Source organism: Castor canadensis, chromosome 5 (genome assembly GCF_047511655.1).
Source record: "Castor canadensis chromosome 5, mCasCan1.hap1v2, whole genome shotgun sequence".
Lineage (NCBI taxonomy): Eukaryota > Metazoa > Chordata > Mammalia > Rodentia > Castoridae > Castor > Castor canadensis.
This window is the reverse complement of record NC_133390.1, coordinates 170008793-170018864: the sequence shown is the minus strand read 5'-3', so window position 1 is coordinate 170018864 and position 10072 is coordinate 170008793.

Below are 10072 nucleotides of genomic sequence, written 5' to 3'. Positions count from 1 at the left end.
TGAGCATGGGAGATCTCTCCACTTTCTATAGTCTTCCTCAATCTCTTTCTTCAGAAGGTTATAGTTTTCCTTGTAGAGGTCTTTCACATCTTTTGTCAGGTTTACACCCAGGTATTTGATTTTTTTTTGAGGCTATTGTAAATGGAATTGTTTTCATACATTCTTTTTCAGTTTGCTCATTGTTAGTGTATAGAAATGCTAATGATTTTTCTATGTTGATTTTATATCCTGCTACCTTGCTATAGCTATGATGATGTCTAGAAGCTTCTGAGTAGAGTTTTTTGGGTCTTTAAGGTATAGGATCATGTCGTCTGCAAATAGGGATATTTTGACAGTTTCTTTACCTATTTGTATTCTTTTTATTCCTTCTTCTTGCCTAATTGCTCTGCCTCGGAATTCCAGTACTATGTTGAATAGGAGTGGAGATAGTGGGCATCCTTGTCTAGTTCCTGATTTTAGAGGGAATGGTTTCACTTCTTCTCCGTTAAGTATAATGCTGGCTGTAGGTTTGTCATATATAGCTTTTATAATGTTGAGGTACTTTCCTTCTATTCCTAGTTTTCTTGGAGCTTTTATCATGAAATGGTGTTGGATCTTATCAAAGGCTTTTTCTGCATCTATTGAGATGATCAAGTGGTTTTTGTCTTTGCTTCTGTTAATGTGGTTTATTATGTTTATTGATTTTCATATGTTGAACCACCCTTGCATCCCTGGGATGAAGCCTAATTGGTCGTGGTGAGTAATCTTTTTGATGTGTTGTTGAATTCGGTTTGCCATTATTTTATTGAGGATTTTTGCATCAACGTTCATTAAGGAGATTGGCCTGTAGTTCTCCTTTTTGGAGGTGTCTTTGCCTGGTTTTGGGATAAGTGTAATACTGGCTTCATAAAATGTGTTTGGCAGTTTTCCTTCCCTTTCTATTTCGTGGAACAGTTTAAGGAGGGTTGGTATCAGTTCTTCTTTAAAGGTCTTTTAGAATTCAGCAGAGAATCCATCAGGTCCTGGACTTTTCTTTCTGGGGAGACTCTTGATTGCTGCTTCAATTTCATTTTGTGTTATAGGTCTATTCAGGTGATTAATTTCCTCTTGGTTCAGTTTTGGATGATCATATGTATCTAGAAATCTGTCCATTTCTTTAAGATTTTCAAATTTATTTGAATATAGTTTCTCGAAGTAGTCTCTGATGATTTCCTGGACTTCCATGGTGTTTGTTGTTATCTCCCCTTTTGCATTCCTGATTCTACTAATTTGGGTTTTTTCTCTCCTCATTTTAGTCAGGTTTGCCAGGGGTGCAAGGAAACTCTTTAACCTGCCTAATAACGGCTCTAATCTCTAATCACAAGGGCAGAGTGCTCTGGACCTAGTCACTTCCTGAAGGTCACCTCTGCTGTCACGCTGAGGGTTAGGCTTCAACACGAGGTTTGGAGGGGTCTCGTGATCATTCAGGACAGAGAGGATCCTAAGATGGAAAAAGATCACAGTTTGGAGATGTTGGTGGTGAGCGAGGGCAAACCCTGGTGATTGTAGGTCCAAAGTGCTCAGTGTGAGCTGGCCTCTGTGTGACGAGTGTGGGGGTGACACCTGTTTCCCCACAGGCTCTCTGGGTTGCAGAGATCCCAAAGCCAACCCTCAGGCTCTTCTGGGTTGTGGCCGTGAGGTGGGGCTGGGTGCTGCTGATGGACTGTGATTGATGTGTGCTAGTGGTTGGGGCACTAGGATGATGGAAAGTTCTGGAAATGTGTTCTAGATTCTGCCAGCCTTGAAATGCACTTGCATACCAGATTCCAGGAATCCAGGGAGAGTAGGAGTGGGATGTCCCTGGGGAGGTGATGAAACTTGAGTTTTTCGTGTCAGTAACACGAATTGTGGCTGTACCTGAGGAGGCAGAGGCTGGCCTGGATCCTGACGGTTGGAGGTCAGGACAAGCCGGCCCCTGCAGGTGGAGGTCATGGTGTTTGTGACCTTCCTTCCTCAGATCAGACCTCAGAGGGTCAGGAATGTCCACTCTGTGCAGAGCCCAGGGTGGCCAGGGCTGGGATCACAGAGCAGCCTGACCCTGAATCGCTCTAACAAGGAGTCAGGACTTTTCTCACTGCCCTTGAACTTGCGGTGCGGGCTCCGTTTTCAGTCCGTGGAAGATGGATGATTTCATTATTTGCGGCACTCAGCAATAAATCTCGAGTTGCGGTAAACGTGAGCGCTCTCCCGGTTGCGTCTTCTGTGTGCTGTGATTCATCATGTTTAATCTGTCCTTTACCTTGGATGTGTGGGCGCTGGGGAGGAGCACTGTACTGTGGACCCTGTGGACCGGGATGGCGTCACTCCTGAGGGGCTGACGGTGGGGACTGCCTTTGTGGGAAGGCACAGGGCTGGTGGGGAGAGTCTTGGCCCAAAGTGGGCTGGAGCAATGGCAGCTTCAATGGGCAAAAGAAGGAGCAATGAAGAGAAGCCACCAGCACAGCCCTCGGGGACTTACATGCCTGGCCTGTTTGCCAAGAAATCTCTCAGGGAAGGGGGCAGACTTGACGCCAAACAGAGAAGACATGGTAGTGTCTCTGCCAAGGGAGGGTTGAAGAGTTTATTTAACTCAAGATGAAAAGTGTTCTTGTTTGTGTGCAATTAATTTCCCTCCCAAATGAAGGTTTTGTCTCTCACTTGAGAGTTTCAATAGCAACGGTGTAATTAAGGTAGCATGTGTTTCTCTCATTTTGAGGGGGCTGTTTGGTATTGAACAAACATTGCTGGGAGATTCTAAGGAGAGAAAAAGAAGGCGTCAAAGAACACACCTTCAAGTAGAGATGTGGCTCCCATAGGGATGATGTCATTGGGAAATGACATCAGGACTGTCACATGAATGGAAAGGCTGCAGGATCCCTGACTGAGCTGTAAGGAGAAGGTGGGAGGTTGTTCTAGGGGCCGAGGGAGGCAGGTCATGACTCACAAGCCTGTGGAGGCCTGGGAGCAGGTGTGTATGGGGGAGGCTAGTGAAGTGGTTTTCAACACAAATGTATTTATTTGCATAGGAAATACTTAGCAAATTCATTTTTATGGAGAAAGATGCATGTGTTCTCATTTCTCTTGAAACACATGGCTTTCTTAATTTATCTGGTGTTTGTAGTTCTTTAGAGTGATAGATTTGCTTTTACTATAGGAAAAGTGCGACAGTCTGAGTGTGGGTGGGTAGCAGTGCGTGGTAATGGCTCTCAGCTACTTGGTGAATGACATCAGAGAATGGTGGGGACTGTGACAAGTGTAAGCTCGCTGCCCAGTCCAGTGGAGGTAGGTGTTGACCTGCTTAGGCCAAGAGCTGCTCGATGGATGACACATCCAACTGGTTATGTCTGGTTTTTCAGAGGAAGATGGGAATTTAGATTTTAATATGAAATCTTCTCATTTTTAACACCAAAAAACCAACTAGACCAGACTATGTGATCTGGTCACATAGTTTTCTAGCTGATGTGGCCTGTGACCCATCATTTGGTGTTTGGGGTAGACCACTGATCTACACATTTTTTTTTTTTTTTAAGCAAAACGTGCTTCTGACTTCGGTATGTGAGTCATTCATCTGCATAGCCTGCAGTTTTTCCATTCCATTCTTCCTTCCATCTCGGCTGCAAATTATGTTCAAAGACTAAAATCCGTACCCTCCACTGAGATGGATTTGTGTAGAGAACATCTAGACAGACCCAGGCTCCACAGCCCAGGTCGCAATGTCCCTCTGGTCTTCAGCCAGTGTCTTTGGGCTCTGAATTAGAGAGGAATTAGCCTTGGTGGCTACGGTAGACAACAGCTTACAGAAAATAGTTTACCTGAGCTGGTGTAACAGTTCTGAGAGGTAAAGTTTTGAGGGGCCTGGTTTCCCTCTGTCTTTGGGCTTCACTATTCCCAAGCCATAGTCTTTCCACTTGTGGCCATGAGAAACAGGCTGGTGTGGGGGACACAGCAGGGGATCTGCACTACCTGATCTCTGAGCCCTAAGCCCCACCTGCCCTGCTCCCCTCTTGGTCCCTGCCCACCATTTCTGGAGTGATGTTAGAACAGAGTCCTTGTGGTCCCCAACTCAGCCCTCCCCTGCAGTCTGTTCTCTTGGGCCCAGAGCCACTGGTTAAATGGCATCTGGTCAGCCATGCCCCTGTGCCAGGCCTGATGTTACCCTCCTAGAGCTCAGCAGAAGCCACAGCCAGGCTCTGGCTCCTTCCACCTGTGACTGTCTCCTCTTCTCTTCCTGTGTCCCCTGCTTTTCCTAGGACAGGCTGGGTGCTTGTCACTTTGGGGTCTTGACACCTGCTCTGCCCCCTCCCAGCTGCTCTTCTCCCAGACACCCCCTGTCTTCCAGCCACTTGCTCAACACCTGCTTCTTAGTGGGGCCGCTCTTAATTTCTGTGAAATCACAGTGCTCTCCACTGCCAGCCCAGCCACTGGCTCTGTCTCCAGAGCCCTTCCCCCATCAGATGTGCCGTGCATTTCATATGGCCTTGAGTTGGAGTCTTCTAGAAGTGGGCCCTGAGACTGTGTGTGACTTCAACGTTTCTGGGAGGCTCCAGAAGGAGAGCAACCTTGATGTGAAGGAGACCCTGGTCCTGGTGGGGGAATGGGCAGGTATCACTGTGGGTTCTGTGGCCTCTGGGAGGTGGAAAGGAACATGTCTCAGAGATGCACTGGCGCTGCTGCTGGCAGGGTGGAGACTGGGTCTGTGTCCTCCAGCTTCCACCTGTCATCCGCTCAGGTTCAGTTCCCAGCCTTGCTGTCTCCTGGAGCAGAGACGGCCCTGAACGGGGCCCAGGGCGGCGAAAAGCCACCACAGGGTGAAAGGGTGGGAATAGAGGAACTTGGGTGGCTGACTGTTCACCCTTGCTGTTGCTTGTCCTCTTCCCATGTGGGTGGGGAGTTCCCTGAGGCCTGGGTGTCCATCCACTTTGCTCTTTGCAGAGACTGCGCACTGGCTGTAAACCTGCTCTGAATGAACTTGATTTTGTTGCTCCAGCCCTGGAGGCTGCTGAGCCGGATCCCAGAAACCTCTGAGGAACCCAGATTCGAGACCCAATAATGGGCTCCCTCGCTGCCACCTCACCTCCTGAAGCTTTCTTGGGGGTTCTGGAGCCCAGGCTGCTGTTCCTGGCTTTGCCTCTGGTTTTCCAACAGCAGTAGTGCAGGCCAGGGGCTCGGCTGCTGACAGCACCTCCTGTTTCACCTCTGTCTGCTGAGGCTTCCAAGGAGGTGCCTTCTGCGGTTGTCACAGTCACAAGTCCTGATGGCAGCCGTGAGGCTAATAGTCCCAATTACCCCGGCCACTCAGCTTGATGGGACAAGAGCCCAGAAATTCTCCTGAGTCTGTCTCTAGGGACAGGCTTTCCTGAAACTGGCTGCCTGGTTTGTCAGGAGAAGAAAACAGCAAATTCTCAGTGGGGAAGTGGCCATCATATTTAAAATTGTCCAAATGCCGAGACCCCAAGGATAGAGACTCCTGAGGGCCAACCTCAAACCTAAAGATGAAAGTCCCAGCTCTGCTTTTGTGTGACCCTTGATCGAATCCTAAATGGAATTGAATTTGGACCACATGGTCCCGTTACAGTGCTACCTCCACAGGCGATGCTTGTGTGTGAAAACAGCACTGAGATTAGATAAGAAATGTCCTTTGCTTTAGGGGACACACAGGGAAGGGTGGAGGGTGGAATGTCCTGACCTCTGCAGGACTTCCAAATGGTTGAGCCAGAGCAGGAAGCACACACACAATTCATACACATGCAGACACAACACACATGCACACATGTGCATCCCTCGTATGCCTTGGAGACAGGTGACTCACGTGTGCCATGCTGCTGTCACCATGAGTTGGTAGGAGTCTGAGAAGCTCCCCAAAGGGAGAGGACTTCAACTCTTGGGTCTCGCAGATTCTTGTCTCCAATTGCAGAAAAGAACTTCAGGCTGAGACACAAGACAAGGTAAGAAACAGGCAGAGGATGTTCGGGGGTTTTGTTTGTTAAGGTTTTTTGGGTGGGACTGGGGTTTGAATTCAGGGCTTCACGCTTGCAAAGCAGGTGCTCTCCAGTCCGTTTTGCTCTGGTAATTTTGGGGATGGAGTCTTGTGAACTATTCGTCTGGGCTGGCCTTGAACCACCTGATCTCAGCCTCCCTGCTCTCAGCCTCCCAAGTAGCTTCTGTAGAGCAGAAACAAAGATGCACCTCATAGGCCAAGTGTGGGTGTAGAAGAGACATCAGCCTCTGATGCTGGGGTTGTTTACACTGGAAAAGCAGGATGGGGGCTCTGTTAACATTCCTGAGGAGACAGAAGTGTTTCCTTTGTTCTGAGCACCTGGCATAGTTCAGTCACTCAGCCTTACAGTATTTTGACCTCTGTCAGCTTGGCCTGGAGATAGTCAGCCTTGGTCAGCTTTTTACAATCTGTGTCATGTGGCATAGATGCCTGATTTTTCTTTTGCAAGCACTTCTGTGATCAAAGGAGTCATTTTACCAAATGCTTTTCTCAAGATAAGTGTTTTTCTGCAAGATAGGTTTGCTGTCTTCCCAGGGCACAGCGATCACCTGGGCAAGGTCAGAAGTGTTGCTCTTCCGTGCCACAGCTCAGTGAGGAGGAGGGACAAAGAGAAGGTATGTGCGCCTTCCTGATGAAGGTGTTCAGTGATGTAGGGGATGTCTTCTTCCCTCCCTCCCTCCCTCTCTTCCTTCCTTCCTCTCTGTCTGTCTTTTTTCCTTTCCTTGTACTGGGATTTGAACTCAGGGTCTTGTGCTTGTTGGGCCCACAGCCCTTTTTTTGTTTTAGTTGTTTTTCAAGTAGAATCTCTTGTTTTTGCCTGGACTGCAATCCTCCTGTGTAGCTAGGATTACAGACATGCACCACCATGCCCAGTTTGCAGACTGATGGGGTCTGGCTAACTTTTTCCCCAGTGTGGCCTTGAACCTTGAGCCAACACCTCCTAAATATCTTGGATTATACGTGTGAGCCACCAGGCCTGGCAATACCATGCCCTATTGCCCCTAATCTACCTGCCTTACTGTAACCAGCTGCTGATCCTTTGTAAGGATATTTGATGTGAGAACTCTTGGGAAAAATAAAATGAGAACAAAGTTTAAAAGCTCAGAAGGGACAGACATTGTGGTCAGAATTGTGGGCAGCCAGGCTTTTGCCTGTCTTGGGAAAATCTATCCAACTGTTGCCATTAATGCTGGGACATGAATAACTGACCTTGTTTTAAGCTCAAAGGATGAAGTCTAGATGGATTTAAAGAACAATGGTCTCTCTTATACAAGAGGAAGGTGTAGTGGTGGGGCTGCGTTAGTTACATTTTTGTCCTTGTAACAAAATAGCTGACAGAAACAACTTAAGGGAGGAAGAGTTTATTTTCTCACAGTTTCAGAAGTGTCAGTCCAACATGGTGGGGGGAGCATGGAGCAGAGAAGTTCACATCATGGTGGCCGGGAAGGAGAGAGAGAGAGAGAAAGAGAGAGAGAGAGAGAGAGAGAGAGAGAGAGAGAGAGCGAGCCTGCCTGCACTGGCATGCTTTCTCCTTTGCCCACTCCTATTCCGTTCAGGTCCCACTGATGGCATTCCTACCTTCAGGGTGGGCCCTTCCCTTCAACCCTCCCTGGAACCATCCTGAGGCATGCCCAGAGGTGAGCTTGCTAATCTAGGCATCTCCCAACCTTTCTTTAAAAGACAAGAAAAGCAAGGCTTAACAAAGTTACAAACCTGTTTCTAGTAACACTACTCATCTCAGGTCCTGATACCTGGGAAAGAAATATGACTGGCTTATGCCTGTCATCTCAGCTACTCTGGAGGCAGAGATAGAGAGGATCATGGTTTGAGGCCAGTCCAGGCGAAAAGTTCATGAGACCCCCATCTCAATCAATAAAAGCTGGTGCAGTGGTGTGTTCCTGTCATCCCAGCTAGGCAGGAAGCATAAATAGGAGGATCACAGTTTAGGCCAGCCCAGGTATAAATGTGAGAACTTATTTAAAAAATACCTAAAGCAGAAAAGGGCTGGGGGGCATGATTCAAGTGGTAGAGTACGGCAAGCACAAAGTCCTGAGTTCAAGCCCCAGGACCATGAAGAAAACCCAAAACAAAAAGAAATGTGATTAACTGAGTGTGGTGAGGCACACCTGTAATCTCAGTTCTTGGGATCTTGTGACAAGAGGGTTAGGCATTTAGGCCAACCTTGCTACATAGTAAAACTCTATCCCCAAAAAAGAAAGAAAAAAAAAGAAAAGAAAAAAATGTAATCACAGCCGTGAGCCAAAGTTTCCCTGAGCAGAGAAACCTCGGCCAGGCAGGGTCATGTCCTTTGAGCTGAAGCAGATGCAGGGTGGCCCTGGCCCCTCACCTGGGCTGAACCTGGGCCCAAGGGTGGGCTTGGAGAGCAGCGATGTCCCTTTCCCTCAACTCACCATTCGTTGCAAGGATGCCGCCCTGGCCGCACTTACTCACCAGCTTCACATTTGGATGAGCCCCGAGTGGGTGATGGCAGGACCAGTACAGCCATGCTCAGAGCATCATGGGGACAATTTGTGGGGGTGGATTCCTCCTCAGCTGGAAAACCCGAGAAAGTCCTGTGACGTGGGAAGCCCTGCAACACAACTGCACCACTGTGATATGGTTGAAGTGTGAGAATTAGGGTATTGATTGTATTTGGGGTGAACATGTCCCCTCCTCCTGCCTGCACTCAGCCAGGACACCCTCCCCACTGCTGTGGAAGGAGAGGACTCTTCTGCCATCCAAGCTGCTTGGTGGAGAGCCTTCTGGTCTCACTGCAGAGGAGACAGAGGCAAATCAGCCAACTGTGGCAGCCCACCTCAGGCAACCCGTGGTCACTACCATGAGGACAGAGAAACTAAAATGGAGCCAAATCAACAGTTCAGAAAGAGAAGAAATCACCTGACCCAAACCACAGCACCCATTGCTCCTGCAGGGAGATCTTGTCCAGGGCAGGGTGACATGGTGGGAAGGGACTAGGAGGGTCAGAGTCAAACACGGATCAGGTCTGGCCCTGTGTCCACATTCCTGGGGTCTGTCATCTTCCAAGACTCTGGTGACAACAGCCGGGATGGAGCCAGGTGCCTTGGTAAAAAAGAGACAGAGGAAGACCAGATGTGCTGGGAGCTGGAACCTCACAGGTGCAGGACCCATGGCATGTCAGATGCTCTTTCTGAGCCGAGGTGATCCTGAGGTGCTGCTGTCCCCTTCCCCCAACTCCTGGATGGGGATGGGCAGGAGTGACAACCCCAGGTCCCAGGAACAGAAGAGGTGGGACCTGAGCAGGTGGAATCCAGACAGCAGGTGTGGCTGGCAAAGGGTGAGGGGAGAGGAGGGCAGGCCTGGCCTGTCACTCTGCTCACTGGGTCATGACTACATGGGACTTGAATTGGGGCTGAGGAGTGTTCCCAGGGAAGAGCTGGTGGCAAGGGACCAGTGAGCCCCACCCCACACTGTCCCACACTGTGAGGACAGCACAGGTGTGGCTGGAGTCTGGGCTGCCTGGTCACTGGCCTCTTCTTTCTGTGTATGCTTGGCTGCCAGCAGAGACCTGCTTGTCACCCAATGCCCTGCCCCGCCCACTCTGCTGAGCTCCCTGGCTGAGCCACACAGCATCTGTTTGCTCCTGATCCAGCTGAATGAGCACCTGGGCAGGTGGCTTGTGGTAAGCATCCTGTCATGGCCTTTAAGAGTCTGTGGAGCCCTGAGAACAAAGGCAGGGCTGCCAGCAGTGGTGCTGAGGAGTGAAGGGGCCTCAGCACAGTGGTGTCGGTGGCTGCAGGGAAGCAGGTGCAGGAGGGCAGCTGGGCCCAGATCCTGTGGCTGCCAGGAAGACCCCGAGTGTGATAGCAGGTGTCTCACCCAGAAGTCAGGGAAGTGGGTCGGATGAGAATGCAGAGATGTGCTGGGAAACCATCTCTTTAGGAAAAAAGACAATAAACAAAACCCGAACCAAAATGGAACCAACATCCCGACTTGCAGCAATGCCCAAGTCCTGGTGCTGAGCCCTCCCACTAGGACTGATCTCAAGCTGCCAGAGGCTTAAGGACGGCTTCACAAAACTCCTGTCACTTCACAAGT